The sequence below is a fragment of the Odocoileus virginianus genome, chromosome 12 (genome assembly GCF_023699985.2).
Source record: "Odocoileus virginianus isolate 20LAN1187 ecotype Illinois chromosome 12, Ovbor_1.2, whole genome shotgun sequence".
Taxonomy (NCBI): domain Eukaryota; kingdom Metazoa; phylum Chordata; class Mammalia; order Artiodactyla; family Cervidae; genus Odocoileus; species Odocoileus virginianus.
Genome location: NC_069685.1, coordinates 13,490,854 through 13,507,549, shown reverse-complemented (window position 1 = coordinate 13,507,549; position 16,696 = coordinate 13,490,854). Strand labels below are relative to the sequence as shown.

The following is a 16,696-nucleotide window of genomic DNA, read 5'->3' as shown; positions in this document are numbered from 1 at the left end:
TCCTTGGTGAGATTGAATGCAGGAGAAGAAGGGCCGACAGAGGATGAGGTGATTGGATGGCATCACTGACTCAATGGACATGAGTTTGAGCAAGTTTTGTGAGTTGGTGATGGACAGTGAAGCCTGGCATGCTGGAGTCCATGGGGTCACAAAGTGTCAGACATGACTGAGCAATTGAACTGAGCTGAACTGAAATGCCTCCTGGAGGAAAACTGACATAAATGTAGATTTGAAGAGTAGGATGAGAACTGCTAATAATTTAACCTATGTACAATCTGTGAATGTATTACTCTATTGCCTTGCTTTGTGAGAATGTAGATAATGATTTAAAAAATCTATTACTATCATAGTATAAAGCTGTAGTTTTATTCTGCATGCCTGCATGCCAGGCTTTTAGATTAACTTTGAGCTTTTTCTTCTACAAAATACTATGGACATAGAGTATGAAATAATCTAAGTTTGATTGTTCTGTAAGTTTGATTGTTCTACAGAAATCTTTAAAATGATTTAAAAAAATGCTTTACATTTCCAGAGTACCTATTATTTAAACTTCTCATAGTCAGAATTCTTCTCATGTTCTAGAAATTGATCCCATGACACTGGTCACATAAATTTGTGCTTGACTGGCATTAGAAATGAGATAGCATAAGGAAAGAAGGAGGGAAGGAAGGAAGGGAGGAAGGAAGAAAAGAAAGAAAAAGATCATTTTCTGAAAAGCCCTAATGCACTGTATGCTTTAGGAAGATGTAATCCCTTACTAAACCAAGTCGCTCAGCTCCTTATAAGTGTCCAAGGACACACACAGGCACCAGAGTGACTATGCTAAGGCCAGTGACAAGTGACTCAAATAGTGGACATAGCACCCAGAATCACCTATTCTCCTAAGAAGAAAGAGATCATTTTCACATCCCAACCCAACTTATGAACATTGTATGCTCCAAAGAGATACAAGACTGTTCCAAGAGCAATTCGATTCATACATATTATCACAGGAAAGGAGAAATCACATGAAGTTTCACATGAAGAAAAAGGAGACCAAAAGGAAGCCTCACGGAGGCGTAAAAATAAACTTCTACTGTTTACAGACCAGACTTTAGAGCCAAGTGCATGGACATGCTATTGTAAGTGGGTTTGGTCAAAACTTAGAACCCTCCAACAAATCTCTAAATGAATGGAGGATGACCTCTGGTTGAGAGCTCTTCTTGAGGTTTGACAAAACAATAATTATGGAGGAAAGATTGAGAGTTAAAATAAACCACAGATACAACTCTGTAGCAGTCATCTCCATTGTTAGTCAGCTCTTTACAGAAATGGTCAAGCCAGAGAGCCAACAGATGTCATTAGCCTCGTCCTTGGCAAGCACTTATCAGGCGAAGCATATAAGCTGAACTTTTCCTTCCAAGGGAAGTCTTCCATTTGTCAGCAAATCCTTTTTGCCAGACCACCAATCAACAATTGCTAGATAAATGAAAAGCTTCCACTCAACTTACAAACTCTTGGGTAGAATATTCATTTTCTTGAAAGTAAAAGTCCTTTTTAAAATAACACAAGCTATAAACAATCCCAGTGGTTTCCACTAAAGCGATCAAATGTCAAATCCATAAATCTTGTGGACCCTTAAGGAAAATAGAAAGGAAATGACTAGCAAGAATAAAAGATAGCAGAATAGGTCATAGCTCATAGGTCTGTGACTATCCGGACTGAATCCTTGATACTTGTCTATATTAATGGTAAAGGAAAATTCAGTTTAAAAAGTCATTTACAGTATATTCTGAAAGTGGAAGTGTTAATTGCTCAGACGTGTCTGACTCCTTGCCACCCACCATGGGCTGTAGCCCACCAGGCTCCTCTGTCCATGTGATTCTCCAGGCAAGAATACTGCAGTGGGTTGCCATTCCCTTCTCCAGGTGCTTTTCCCGACCCAGGGAAAGAGCCCAGGTCTTCCACATGGCAAGAGGATTCTTTACCATCTGAGCCACCAGGAAAAAATTATTTTGGTAACTGTGGATTATATGTATCATTGTTTGAATTACGTTGCTGTGTAATCGGATATGGGGATGCTATTATATAATGATCAGGGGACACTTAAAATGGAAAGAAATGTTGTAACTGGGGCCAAACACACAGAATAGTCTAGGCTTTCTGTCTTCTGTGTCTTTCTTTCTCTCTTATTCCCTTTCTGATTGTGTGTGGTTGTGACTGTGTGTGTGTGACATGTATTTTTAAAAAAATTTTTTTTGCCAAAGCCCCTTCTCCTGTCTCTTTTATCTAACCCTGCTCTCATGTATCTGCCTCTCCTTCTATAGTTCTATTTCTTTATATAAACATGAACTCTTCCCAGCTCTAGAACACTGGTTAGTATTTCTATACACTCTCTTTTTAAAATTTAAAACATAAGAAATTATTTAATAAGCAGCATCTGCAAAGAAGTCTCTTACTTTATTCTTTGCCTTTATCCTACCACTGGAATCAAACTTAGTATTTCCCTTGAAGTTTGTGATAAGATCTCAAGGTAAATCTCCCTTATCTTTCGTTGAACAAAGAAACAGAAATGGGTATAATCTGTGATGTCATTTCCAGTCTTTAGGTCTATGATTTTAAGTGAACACAATAATAACAATAATAGTTTCTACAATTTTGCTCTTTTTTAAATAAAAAATAAAAACTCAGAAAAGCACATGATTTCTTTGGGAAAGTATGTCTTGGAGTCTGTAAGGAAAAGAAACATTTTTCCACTAAAAGTGTATGACTTTTTGTCACATGACTGCCCCTTAAGCCAAGGTCATTTCTTTGCCCAGCATGGAGCTTCCATTGTTATAGTAGAGTAGTTTTATGGTTATACACAGTAGGTGGATTTTGGGTTTCTCCAGGCAAGCCCATGAAGAAGTCATGAATCAAGAATTAAAATATAATGGGGATTTCCCTGGTGGTCCAGTGGTTAAGACTTCACCTTCCAATACTTGTCTATATTTATTCCTGGTTGAGGAGCCACATGCCTTCACCAAAAAAAAACAAAAAAAAACAAAACCCAAACCAAAAACAAACCAAAAAAAACCTTGAGACAGAAACAATATTGTGACAAATTGAATAAAGAACTTTAAAAATGGTCCACATCAAAAAATATTAAAAATAAGAGTTAAAATATGCTGTTTCTGTCAAGACTACCCTTCCTACAATGATTATTTTCATCATTGCCCAGAGAGTAGCCCACTCCCTTCATATCAGTAATGGGTGACATGACAAGCTGGGAATAAGTATCACTGGGGAAAAGAGAAGAAATACTTCTTCTTTTTTTTTTTCAGTTGTGTTTATTTATTTACTTTACAATATTGTATTGGTTTTGCCATACATTGACATGAATCCGCCATGGGTGTATGAGCTATGTGCTTGGGTGGTAAATCGCTCAGTTGTGTCTGACTCTTTTCGACACCATGGACCTTAGCCCGTCAGACTCCTCTGTCCGTATGAGGCTGCTTTTCTCAAGCAGCCTGTGTGCATGGGCTCTCAGCTGGGCTGACAGTAGACATGTCACCTGACTTGAGATCAGGGAAACACCGCTTTGGGCGGATGGTGAGATGATCAGGGAAAGCACTGGGATTTTGCTGGGGTGAGTGAAGAGTTCAGCGGTTTCTGAACTTGCTTATCAGTTCTTTTGAGCGCCCCTAGCAGTCAAGCTTGAGAAAAACAGACACTGATTGACCCTGATTGTCTTTTCATCAAGTGAAGGTACTTCTATTTGCTTCAGAAATGGTTAGAACTTTTTGACAGAATCGTCACTGTGATGGTTAATTTCATGTTAACCTGGTGAGGCTATTGTGCCCAGGTGTTTGGTTAAGCACTAGTCTAGATGTTACTGTGATTTTTGCAGATGTGATTAACACACCAGTTGACTTTAAAAAAAAGTTATTTAGTTATTGACTGAAGTATAGTTGGTTTAAAATGTAGTGCTAGTTTCTGATGAATGGCAAAGTGATTCAGTTATACATATGCATACATACATATATCCTTTTCAAGTTCTTTTCCATTATGGGCTATTACAAGATATTGAATAGAGTTCCCTGTGCTATACAGTGGGTCCTTGTTGGCAATCTATTTTATATATAGTAGTATGTATCTGTTAATCCCAAACTCCTTATTTATCCCTCCCCCCTTCCCTTCAGTAACCATAAGTTTATTTCCTATGTCTGTGAGTCTGTTTCTGTTTTGTAAAGAAGTTCATTTGTATCATTTTTTTAGATTCCACATAAAAATGATATGATATTTGTCTTTGTCTGACTTAATACAATCATTTCCAGCTCCAAACATGTTGCTGGAAAAGATATTATTTTGTTCTATTTTATGACTGGGTAATATTCCTGTGTGTGTGTGTGTATATACACACACATATATATATATCACTCAGTCATGTCTAACTCTTTCGACCCACGGACTGTAGTCCACCAGGCTCCTCTATCCATGGGAGAATTCTCCAGGCAAGAATACTGTAGTGGGTAGCCATTTCCTTCTCCTATATATAGATAAGTGCCTATCAACAGATGAATGATAAAGAAGGTATAAGAGATATAATAAATTGATAGACACTTAAGCTGTTTTCATGTCTTGGCTATTGTAAATAGTGCTGCTATTGAGTTGACCTTAAGTAAAGCACAGTGTGGGTGGATTTCATCCAATTAGGTGATGGCCAAAAAAGGACGGACTGAGTTTTCCTCAAGAAGCAATTCTGGAAGAGTTTGAGTAGGATAGGTGTTAATTCTTCTCTAAATTTTTGGTAGAACTCAGCTGTGAAGCCATCTGGTCCTGGGGTTTTGTTTGTTGGAAGATTTCTGATTACAGTTTCCTCTCCATGCTTGTGATGGGTCTGTTAAGATTTTCTATTTCTTCCTGATTCAGTTTTGGAACGTTATACTTTTCTAAGAATTTGTCCATTTTATTTGCATAGAGTTGCTGATAGTAGTCTCTCATGATCCTTTGTATTTCTGTGTTGTCTGTTGTGATTTCTCCATTTTCATTTCTAATTTTGCTGATTTGATTCTTCTCCCTTTTTTTCTTGATGAGTCTGGCTAATGGTTTGTCTATTTTATTTATTTTCTCAAAGAACCAGTTTTTAGCTTTGTTGATTTTTGCTATGGTCTCCTTTGTTTCTTTTCCATTTATTTCTGCCCTAATTTTTATGATTTCTTTCCTTCTGCTAACCCTGGAGTTCTTCATTTCTTCCTTTTCTAGTTGCTTTAGGTATAGAGTTAGGCTATTTATTTGATTTTTCTCTTGTTTCTTGAGGTAAGCTTGTATTGCTATGAACCTTCCCCTTAGCACTGCTTTTACTGAGTCCCATAGGTTTGGGGTTGTTGTGTTTTCATTTTCATTTGTTTCTATGCATATTTGATTTCTTCTTTGATTTCTTCAGTGATTTGTTGGTTATTCAGAAGTGTGTTGTTTAGCCTCCATATGTTTGTATTTTAATAGTTTTTTTTTTCCTGTTCAGTTCAGTTCAGTTGCTCAGTCATGTCCGACTCTTTGCAACCCCATGAATCGCAGCATGCCAGGCCTCCCTGTCCATCACAAACTCCTGGAGTTTACTCAAACTCATGCCCATTGAGTCAGTGATGCCATCCAGCCATCTCATCCTCTGTTGTCCCCTTCTCCTCCTGCCCTCAATCCCTGCAAGCATCAGGGTCTTTTCCAATGAGTCAACTCTTCACATGAGGTGGCCAAAGTATTGGAGTTTCAGGTTCAGCATCAGTTCTTCCAATGAACACCCAGGACTTATCTCCTTCAGGATGAACTGGTTGGATCTCCTTGCAGTCCAAGGGACTCTCAAGAGTCTTCTCCAACACCACAGTTCAAAAGCATCAATTTTTCAGCGCTCAGCTTTCTTCACAGTCCAACTTCTCACATCCATACATGACCACTGGAAAAACCATAGCCTTGACCAGATGGACCTTTGTTGGCAAAGTAATGTCTCTGCTTCTTAATATGCTATCTAGGTTGGTCATAACTTTCCTTCCAATGAGTGAGTGTCTTTTAATTTCATGGCTGCAGTCACCATCTGCAGTGATTTCCAAAAAAAAATAAAATCTGACACTGTTTCCACTCTCTCCCCATCTATTTCCCATGAAATGATGGGACCAGATGCCATGATCTTAGTTTTCTGAATGTTGAGCTTTAACCCAACTTTTTCACTCTCCTCTTTCACTTTCTTCAAGAGGCTTTTTAGTTCCTCTTCACTTTCTGCCATAAGGGTGGTGTCATTACATATCTGAGGTTATTGATATTTCTCCCAGCAATCTTGATTCCAGCTTGTGCTTCTTCCAGCCCAGCATTTCTCATGATGTACTCTGCATAGAAGTTAAATAAGCAGGGTGTCAGTATATAGTCCTTTTCCTATTTGGAACCAGTCTGGTGTTTCACGTCCAGTTCTAACTGTTGCTTCCTGACCTGCATACAGGTTTCTCAAGAGGCAGGTCAGGTGGTCTGGTATTCCCATCTCCTTCAGAATTTTCCACAGTTTATTGTGATCAGAATTTTCCACAGTTTATTGTGATCCACACAGTCGAAGGCTTTGGCGTAGTCAATAAAGCAGAAATAGATGTTTTTCTGGAACTCTCTTGCTTTTTCGATGATCCAATATTTGATCTCTGGTTCCTCTGCCTTTTCTAAAACCAGCTTGAACATCTGGAAGTTCTCGGTTCACGTATTGCTGAAGCCTGGCTTGGAGAATTTTGAGCATTACTTTACTAGCGTGTGAGATGAGTGCGATTGTGCAGTAGTTTGAGCATTCTTTGGGATTGCCTTTCTTAGGGATTGGAATGAAAACGGACCTGTAGTTGACATCTAATCTTACTGCATTGTGGTCAGAAAAGATGTTTGGAATGATTTCATTTTTTTTTTTTATTTTACCAAAACTAGATTTATGGCCCAGGATGTGATCTATCCTGGAGAAGGTTCCGTGTGCACTTGAGAAAAAGGTGAACTTCATTGTTTTGGGTTGAAGTGTCCTATAGATATCAATTAGGTCTAACTGCTCCATTGTATCATTTAAAGTTTGTGTTTCTTTGCTAATTTTCTGTTTAGTTGATCTAGCCATAGGTGTGAGTAGGGTGTTAACGTCTCCCACTATTATTGTGTTACTGTTAGTTTCCCTTTTCATACTTGTTAGCATTTGCTTTACATATTGCCACCACACCCTATGTTGGGTGCATATATATTTATAATTGTTATATCTTCTTATTGGATTGATCCTTTGATCATTATATAGTGTCCTTCTTTGTCTCTTTTCACAGCCTTTATTTCAAAGTCTATTTTATCTGATATGAGTATTGCTAATCCTGCTTTCTTTTGGTCTCCATTTGCATGAAATATCTTTTTCCATTCCTTCACTTTCATTCTGTATGTGTCCCTTGTTTTGAGGTGGATCTCTTGTAGACAGCATATATGGGAGCCTATTTTACAAAGTGAAGTAAGTCAGAAAGAAAAACACCAGTACAGTATACTAATGCAAATGTATGGAATTTAGAAAGATGGTAACGATGACCCTATATGTGAGACAGCAAAAGAGATACAGATGTATAGAACAGTCTTTTGGACTCTGGGAGAAGGTGAGGGTGGGATGATTTGAGAGAATAGCATTGAAACTTATATATTATCATATGTGAAATAGATTGCCAGTCCAGGTTTGATGCATGAGACAGGGTGCTCAGGGCTGGTGCACTGGGACGACCCTGAGGGATGGGATGGGGAGGCAGGTGGGAGGGGGGTTCAGGATGGGGAACATGTGTGATTCATGTGAATGTATGGCAAAAACCACTACAATATTGTGAAGTAATTAGCCTCCAATTAAAATAAATAAATAAATTAAAAAAGAAAAAAATAAGCAATTCTGCTTCAAGACTTCAACACAGAAAGCCTGCTGGAGTTTCTTGCCTGCTGGAAATTTCAGATTCACCAGTCCCATAGCTATGTGAGTCAATAAACCTATGTCTCTGCCACACACACACACCCCTCTTACTGTTCTGTTTCTCTGGAGAACCCTGACTAATACAGTCACCACAATATTCTCTTCCAGCTCTTTTTTTCTGATACATTACACTTTTCTGAACTTTTCTAGATGCAAGGCCTCCCCTCATGGCTTGCCCTAGTTAATTTTCATCATATTTACACGTTCAGACCCTGTCTTCTTGTTTTATTTGCTTATTTTAATCCGATCAGAAGTATTTAGCATATAGGCTTTGTTGCAGAAATGCTCTGTAGGGAGAATTCTCGCCCTTCCCCAATGAGAGAGATAAAACACTTTAATGCTACTCAGTTAGCCGTGAGCTATCAAGATGCTTTAAACCCAGATCAATCATAAAAGAAAACATAATTGGTGGAAAGGAAAAGAAATCTATGTTTCTAAAACCAATGAACATTTAGTGTGGCTTGAAAATACTATGAAAGATTAACAATATAACACAAAGGCTTAAGAGTGTTTTTATATAAAATACACCTAATATATATAAAATATATCTAATATCCCCTCAAAGATCCTACAGAGGAAAACTTGAGTTGTGAAAGTGATGCATTAACAAGTTTATTTAAAGTGTTGTGTGGGGATATGTCCCAGTGTATTTTCTGGAGCTAAGGATTGGTTTTTTATAAAATTAAGTTCTGGGGCTTATGATCTTAATAAGGATAGTTAAATTAGGTTCCTGGCTGCAATTGTAACACATGTGTGGGAGGACTTTCCACATAACATCAAGGTGAGCAAAAGTCCAACTCAGTTCTGACACTGTCTACCCAGAGACGGCACCCGGTTTCACGCAGCTATCAACTCCTCATGGTAACTAAATTCTCTCTAGTCACCCCGTGTTTCACATCCTATGATCCTCTGCTCATCTTGTCCCTCAGGCAAACTTCTGATCAGCACTTCAGTTTTCTGGAAACCTCTGCCTTTCTCCTGACACCATACATGGCTGTATAGACTCTTGTTTATCTTTCTTTGTAAAATTAAACACAGTTGACCCTTGATGTGGAGGTTAGGAGTGCTGAGTGCTGACCCTTGTTCAGTCAAAAACCCATGTATAACTTTTGACTCCCTCAAAATATAATCATTAATCGCCTATTGTTGACTGAGGACTTCCCTGGTGGCTCAGATGGTAAAGAATCTGCAGACCCAAGTTCGACCCCTGGGTCGGGAAGATCCCCTGGAGAAGGGGATGGCTACCCACTCCAGTATTCTTGCCTGGAGAATGCCACAGAGAGACGAGTCTGGTGGGCTATAGTCCATGGGGTTGCAAAGAGTCAGACGCGGCTGATTGACTAAGCCTACACTGTTGACTGAAAGCCTTATCAATAACATAGTCGATCAACACACATTTTATATGTTATATGTATTATATACTGTATTCTTACAATAAAATAAAGAAAAAATGTTATTAAGAAAATCATAAGGAAGAAAAAGTACATTTATATACTGTACTATATCAATATCATAAGTTAAAAAAATTTTTTTAAATTATTTATTTCTTTGGCTGCACCAGGTCTTAGTTGTGGCATGAGGGATCTTTAGTTGAGACATGTAAAATCTGAGGGCATGTGGGATCTAGTTCCCTGCCCAGGGATCAAATATGGGCCCACTGCACTGGGAGTATGGAGTCTTAACTGCTGGACCACCAGGAAGTCTCAATATCACAAGTTTGTCATCCATTTACAAGATGAATCGTCTGTTGGGATTTACATCAATATTATCTTATACAAAACACTGTAGATGTTATATGTATTTTTAACATCAGATACCAAAATGAAAAGATAATGTGAAAAAGAAGTTCACATTTATTTACAGGTATAACAGTTCATGCATTGATAACAAAGAAGCAGCAAAATGATAGCTTTATGGAAGTTGGGTGTAATCAATACAAGTGGAACTGCATAATTCAAACCAATGTTGTTCAAAGGTCAGCTGTGTATTCATGCCAACCCAGAAATAAGAAATGTCAGCCTGGAAATGTTAATAAGCCCTTTCACAAGATTTAAATTTCCCATCACCTTGAGGTACCAATAATTCATGCTGATCACAATTTACTCATTTTACTTTAACCCTTCCTGGAAGAGTTCGACATTCGACTCTTGGAATGAGGCTTTCTTCCTTGGCTTTGGGTAGTTGAGTTAGAAAGCTGTGTATACACCATTCTCTCACCTTGCCTGTCAAATGGAACCCTATTTGCAGTCCAGGAGTGACCAAGGCGCCTCCACATTCTTGCTATAGTGTACCAGGCAACAGAATTGCTCCATACAATTTACTGGCGAATCAAAGCTCTGCTTCCATGCTGGTTAATAGCTTCTGTTGCTTCTGGATGAATGTTTCAGGACCAGTTGAGGGGAATTTGCATAAAATTTAAGAACAAACCAATTGGTTGTTCAAATTGAACGAATTATTAATGAAAAAATATTGTCTGCCATATTAGTAAATAAAGGCTGTTGCATCCATCAGTTCATCACACTGCAGACACCCTCAGTGATGTATCCTGAGGAGAGTCTGGATGAGAAGGCAGAGGATACTTGCCTCACGTAGCTGAGGTGCATGTCAAAGGAATAATTTCAGTAAGCCCAGACTCTTGCATCTTCCCATGCATGGAAAAGAATGGGAAATTAAATTCTTTAACTTGAGATGCCTGGTTTTCTTTAATTAAAAGTACTCTTTGGTGTTCTGACAATCTGGTCTTCAATGCAAAAACTTCTTTATATATACCCTGGCTCCTCCCTTACTTCTTTGATGCAGTCCCTTAGAAGTATATGAAAGGCTACATGTTAGACTTAAGTGGCCAGTTTTGTCCACTGAATAAAACATGACTCTCAACTTTTGGGTTGTGATTATTAATTTTTTTTTAAGTTGACAAAACCAATCCATGACATCTACATTCATGGCTTGGACTTGGCACATCAGGAAGTTAATTGGGAGTATTCTATCCAGATGAATTACATAGCTTCTTTTCCTGTTCCTCATTATTGTTATGGTCAGGTTAGGTCAGTTCAGTTCAATTGCTCAGTCATGTTCAACTCTTTGCCACCCTATGGACACCAGGCTTCCCTGTCCATCACCAACTCCCCGAGCTGCTCAGATTCGTGTCTATCAAGTTGGTGATGCCATCTAACCATCTCACCCTCTGTCGTCCCCTTCTCCTCCCACCTTCAATCTTTCCCAACATGAGGGTCTTTTCCAACGAGTCAGTTCTTCACAGCAGGTGGCCAAAGTATTGGAACTTCATCTTCAGCATCAGTCCTTCCAGAGAATATTCAGGACTGAAAATATTCAGGACTGGTTTCCTTTAGGTTTGACTGGTTGGATCGCCTTGCAGTCCAGGGGACTCTCTAGAGTCTTCTCCAACAGCACAGCTCAAAAGCATCAATTCTTCAGCGCTCAGCCTTTGTTGTTGTCCAACTCTCACATCCATATATGACTACTGGAAAAACCATAGCTTTGACTAGATGGACCTTTGTGGGCAAAGTATTGTCTCTGCTTTTAATTTATTTATTTTTTTAATTTTAGCATCTGTTGAATTTATTCAGCATAACCACAGAGGTATTGTATTCATGCTGTCACACATAGAGACAAACACAGATACAGCACAATATCCATTTTTAGCCCAAGTGCATTTCTTCTGAGGCTCATTTATATGTCTTCATATGCCACAGCCCATCATTTAATAATGAATATTTTCAATGCCAATTCCTTTGTTGACTTTCTTAATATCTTCTTCAGACATCTTCATGACTCCAACACACAGAGCATGCTGTTTTCCTTCTGCCATGATTGCAACAATCGTATCTACTGCAGCAGGGTAAAGCTTAGCTCCAGGAGAAGTTAAGCCTGGACACATGATATTTGCTCCACTGAGTACAAATTTGATGGCTCCTTTGTCAACCTGCTGATGTGGCAGGATAAAAGGATATTTGTGAAGTAATCTTAGGGTTGGATAAAAAGGCCCTTCTCTTTGTCTAAAAAATAGTAACTCTCCATTTACTGTAAGGATTTCTATATGTTCATGGCATTGCACTATTTTGATAGGATCTTTCTTAGGCATGATTTGATTAAGCCATGGTTCAATACCTGTAAATTGTTCTATCAATTGATTCTTAATACCCTTTATAACTGAGGTTTTCAACTGGATGCAATTGGACACATTTTCTTTTTCATCAAATTTCTTGAACATGATCCAAGGTGAAGGGGGTGACGATAGGGAAGGGCCCGGAATGGGGAAGAAAAACTGAATTAGCAAGGGTCCAGCAGATCCCCTTACAGGAGGAAGGCTGGCACTGACAGTCGGAGCTGCTGTCTTTATCTGGAAAGGGAGACAGCCAGCTGCACTTTACGGTGTTCGGAGACATTTGACTACTTCCACTCCTCTAAACACGTCACCGCTTTTGCTGGCCCTTTCTGGGTTACCGATCCCTATCCAGAGCCCGTAGCTGAAAGGGCGGGACTAGAGAAGGAAGACAGATAGAGCCATCATTCTAGTAGCAGAAAGAGAAGAACGACGCACACCCTGCAATCAATAAAAGCCCTTGTCTCTGCTTTTTAATATGCTGTCTAATTTGTCATAATTTTCTTCCAAGGAGCAAGCATCTTTTAATTTCATGGCTGCAGTCACCATCTGCAGTGATTTTGGAGCCCCCAAATAAAGTCTGTCACCGTTTCCATTGTTTCCCTATTTTCCATGAAGCGATGGGACCAGATGCCATGATCTTAGTTTTTTGAATGTTGAATGTTAAGCCAGCTTTTCACTTTCCTCTTTCACTTTCAAGAGGCTCTTTAGTTCTTTTTTGCTTTCTGCCACCAAGGGTGGTGTCTCCTGCATATCTGAGGTTATTGATATTTCTCCCAGAAATCTTGATTCTGACTTGTGCTTCATCCAGCCTGGCATTTTGCATGATATACTCTGCATATACGTTAAATAAGCAGGGTGACAATACACAGCCTTGATGTACTTCTTTCCCAATTTGGAACCAGTCCATTGTTCCATGTCCAGCTCTAACTGTTGCCTCTTGACCTGTATACAGATTTCTCAGGAGGCAAGTAAGGTGGTCTGGTATTCCCATCTCTTGAAGAATTTTCCACAGTTCACTGTGATCCACACAGTCTTACCTACCCGGACTTCCCTGGTGGCTCAGATGGTAAAGTGTTTGTTTGCCTACAATGTGGGAGACCTGGGTTCAATCCCTGGGTCAGGAAGATCCCCTGGAGAAGGAAATGGCAATTCACTCCAGTACTCTTGCCTGGAAAGTCCTGTGGACTGAGGAGCCTGGTAGGCTATAGTCCATGGGGTTGAAAAGAGTCGGACATGACTGAGCAACTAAACTTTCACTTTCACACAGTCAAAGGCTTTGGTCTAGTCAATAAAGCAGAAATTGATGCTTTTCTGGAATTCTCTTGCTTTTTCTATGATATAATGGATGTTGGCAATTTGATCTCTGGTTCCTCTGCCTTTTCTAAATCCATCTTGAACATCTGGAAGTTCTCAGTTCATGTACTGTTGAAGCCTAACTTGGAGAATTTTGAGCATTAATTTATTAGCATGTGAGATGAGTGCAATTGTGCAGGAGTTTGAGCATTCCTTGGCATTGCCTTTCTTTGGGATTGGGATGAAAACTGACATTTCCCAGTCCTGTGGGCACTGCTGAATTTTCCAAATTTGCTGGCATATTAAGTGCAACACTTTCACAGCATCATCTTTTAGGATTTGAAATAGTTCAGCTGGAATTCCATCATCTCCACTAGCCTTGTTCATAGTGATGCTTCCTAAGGTCCACTTGCCTGCACTTTCCAGGATATCTGACTCTAGGTGAGTGATCACACCATTATGGTTATCTGGGTCATTAAGATCATCTTGTGTATAGCTCTTCTGTGTATTCTTGCCACCTCTTCTTAATATCTTCTACTTCTGTTGTTAGGTCCATACCATTTCTGTCCTTTTTTGTGCTCATGTTTGCATGAAATGTTCCCTTGGTATCACTAATTTCCTTGATGAGATCTCTAGTCTTTCCCATTCTATTCTTATCCTCCATCTCTTTGCATTGATCACTGAGGAAGGCTTTCTTATCTCTCCTTGCTATTCTTTGGAACTCTGTGTTCAAATGGTTATATCTTTCCTTTTCTCCTTTGCTTTTCACTTCTTTTCTTCTCTCAGCTATTTGTAAGGCCTCCTACGACAATCATTTTGCCTTTGTGCATTTCTTTTTCTTGGGGATGGTCTTGATCACTGCTTCCTGTATGATGTCATAAACCTCCATCTATAGTCATTCAGGCACTCTATCCAATCTAATCTCTTGAATCTATATGTCACTTCCACTGTTTAATCATAGGGATTTGCATTTAGGTCATACCTGAATGGTCTAGTGGTTTTCCCTACTTTCTTCAATTTAAGTCTGAATTTGGCAATAAGGAGTTCATGATCTGAGCCAAAGCCAGCTCCTGGTCTTGTTTTTGCTGACTGTATAGAGCTTCTCCATCTTCAGCTGCAAAGAATATAATCAATCTGATTTCGGTATTGACCATCTGGTGATGTCCATGTGTAGAGTCTTCTCTTGTGTTGTTGGAAGAGGGTGTTTGCTATGCCCAGTGCGTTCTCTTGGCAAAACTCTGTTAGCCTTTGTTCTGTTTTGTTTTGTACTCCAAGGCCAAATTTGCCTGTTACTCTGGGTATCTCTTGACTTCCTACTTTTGCATTCCAGTTCCCTATAATGAAAAGGACATCTTTTTTGGGTGTTAGTTCTAGAAGGTCTTGTAGGTCTTCATAGAACCATTCAACTTCAGCTCCTTTGGCATTAATGGTTTGGGCATAGACTTCAATTACTGTGATATTGAATGATTTGCCTTGGAAATGAACAGAGATCATTCTGTCATTTCTGAGGTTGCACCCAAGTAGTGCATTTTGAACTCTTCTGCTGATTATGATGGCTACTCCATTTCTTCTAAGGGTTTCTTTGCCCACAGTATTAGATATAATGGTCATCTGAATTAAATTTGCCCATTCCAGTCCATTTTAGTTCACTGATTCTTAAAATGTCGATGTTTACTCTTGCTATTTCCTGTTTGATTACTTCCAATTTACCTGGATTCTTGGATCTAACATTCCAGGTTCCTATGCAATTTTGTTCTTTACAGCATCAGACTTTACTTCCATTGCCAGTCACAGTCACGACTGAGAGTTGTTTTTGGTTTGGCTCCATGTCTTCATTCTTTCTGGAGTTACTTCTCCACTCTTCTCCAGTAGCATATTAGGCACCTACTGATCTGGGGAGTTCATCTTTCAGTGTCTTATCTTTTTGCCTTTTCATGCTGTTCATGGGGTTCTCAAGGCAAGAATACTGAAGTGGTTTGCCATTGCCGTCTCCAGTGGACTACGTTTTGTCAGACTTCTACACCATGACTCCTCCGTCTTGGGTGGTCCTACATGGCATGGCTCATAGTTTCATTGGTCAGGTCAATTGCTAACAAAGTCACAAATGCTATAGCGCAGTCACTATTCCATCTATTAATACAACTAATGAGTCTACAATAAAGGAAATCTGGAGTTATGCTGATAAAGACAATTATATTGCATGAATTTAGCCCCTACCCCCCATCAGAATCCCTGGAGAAGGAAATGACTGCCAACTCTAGCATTCTTTCTTGGAGAATCCCACTGAAAGGGTAACAGGCTTAGGAAGGCCAGGGGTCTCCAAACGGAGGAAATAGGCTGCAAGTGCCAGACATTTTTCTCTCTCTTAAGTGGCAGGAGGAAACAAACCAGCGATATTTTTTCTTCTCTATATAAATTTAAAAGGAGGTTTCTCTTAAAATGCTGTGTTGCCATGACACCTAGTTTCACCTGAAGCTAACTACTCTCAAACCTTGAGTTAACCAATACATTTCTTTTTCTTATGGAAATGTTGTCTTAAGCTATGACTCTATCTTCAAGTTGGTTCTGCCAAATGGCCCAACCTACTTACTCAGGTATTGTTCCCCTAATCTATGTAAACGAAACTATTTGTCGGTAATCTGCCCTTCTACAAGACTCAAGTCAATTCAAGTTTTATGGCCAGGGATGAATTATCTGGTGCCATTCTAAGTTTTATGACATGCCTTTCTTTTCATTAACAGATTGTGAGTGACTATATAACAATAATGTATCCTGCCTGAGGACAGTCTTTGGATTAAACCCTCTGGCTAATTCTGTTATCTTAAAACATAAATTATGGGAGTAGGTCTGGTCTTTACAAGGATGTATCCTGCCTGAGGACAATCTTTGGATTAAACCTTCTGGCCAACTCTGTTATCTTAAAATGTAAATTATGGGAGTAGGTCTGGTGACATTCTTTGGATTCATTGGAGAGTATATAACTCCATTGCTGATACTAGCAAAGGGGTACTCTTTTGCCCCCTTCTGATGCCTATGTCAGAAGCTTTCTCTATCTCCTTTATACTTTAATAAAACTTTATTACACAAAAGCTCTGAGCGATCCAGCCTCGTCTCTGGCCCCGGATTGAATTCGTCTCCTCCGGAGGCCAAGAATCCCGGCATCTTATCGTTCAGCAACAACCTTTCCCCATGGACAGAAGAGCCTTTGGGGTACAGTCTATGCAGTTGCAAGATTCAGCCACGACTTAGCAATTAAACCACCAGCATCCCATCAGAATAGTGTTATAGACTTGAAAATTTGATGATTTTCCTATCCTGTAGTC

The 16,696-nt window shown here is 39.3% G+C and overlaps 1 protein-coding gene and 1 pseudogene across 1 annotated transcript in view; both read right to left on the bottom strand.

Annotated features, from left to right (window-relative positions):
* The window catches only part of FREM3 (FRAS1 related extracellular matrix 3), a 102,117-nt gene that overhangs the window by 44,596 nt on the left and 40,825 nt on the right, over nucleotides 1-16,696 (bottom strand).
* Nucleotides 11,505-12,503, bottom strand: LOC110127993 (malignant T-cell-amplified sequence 1 pseudogene; annotated as a pseudogene).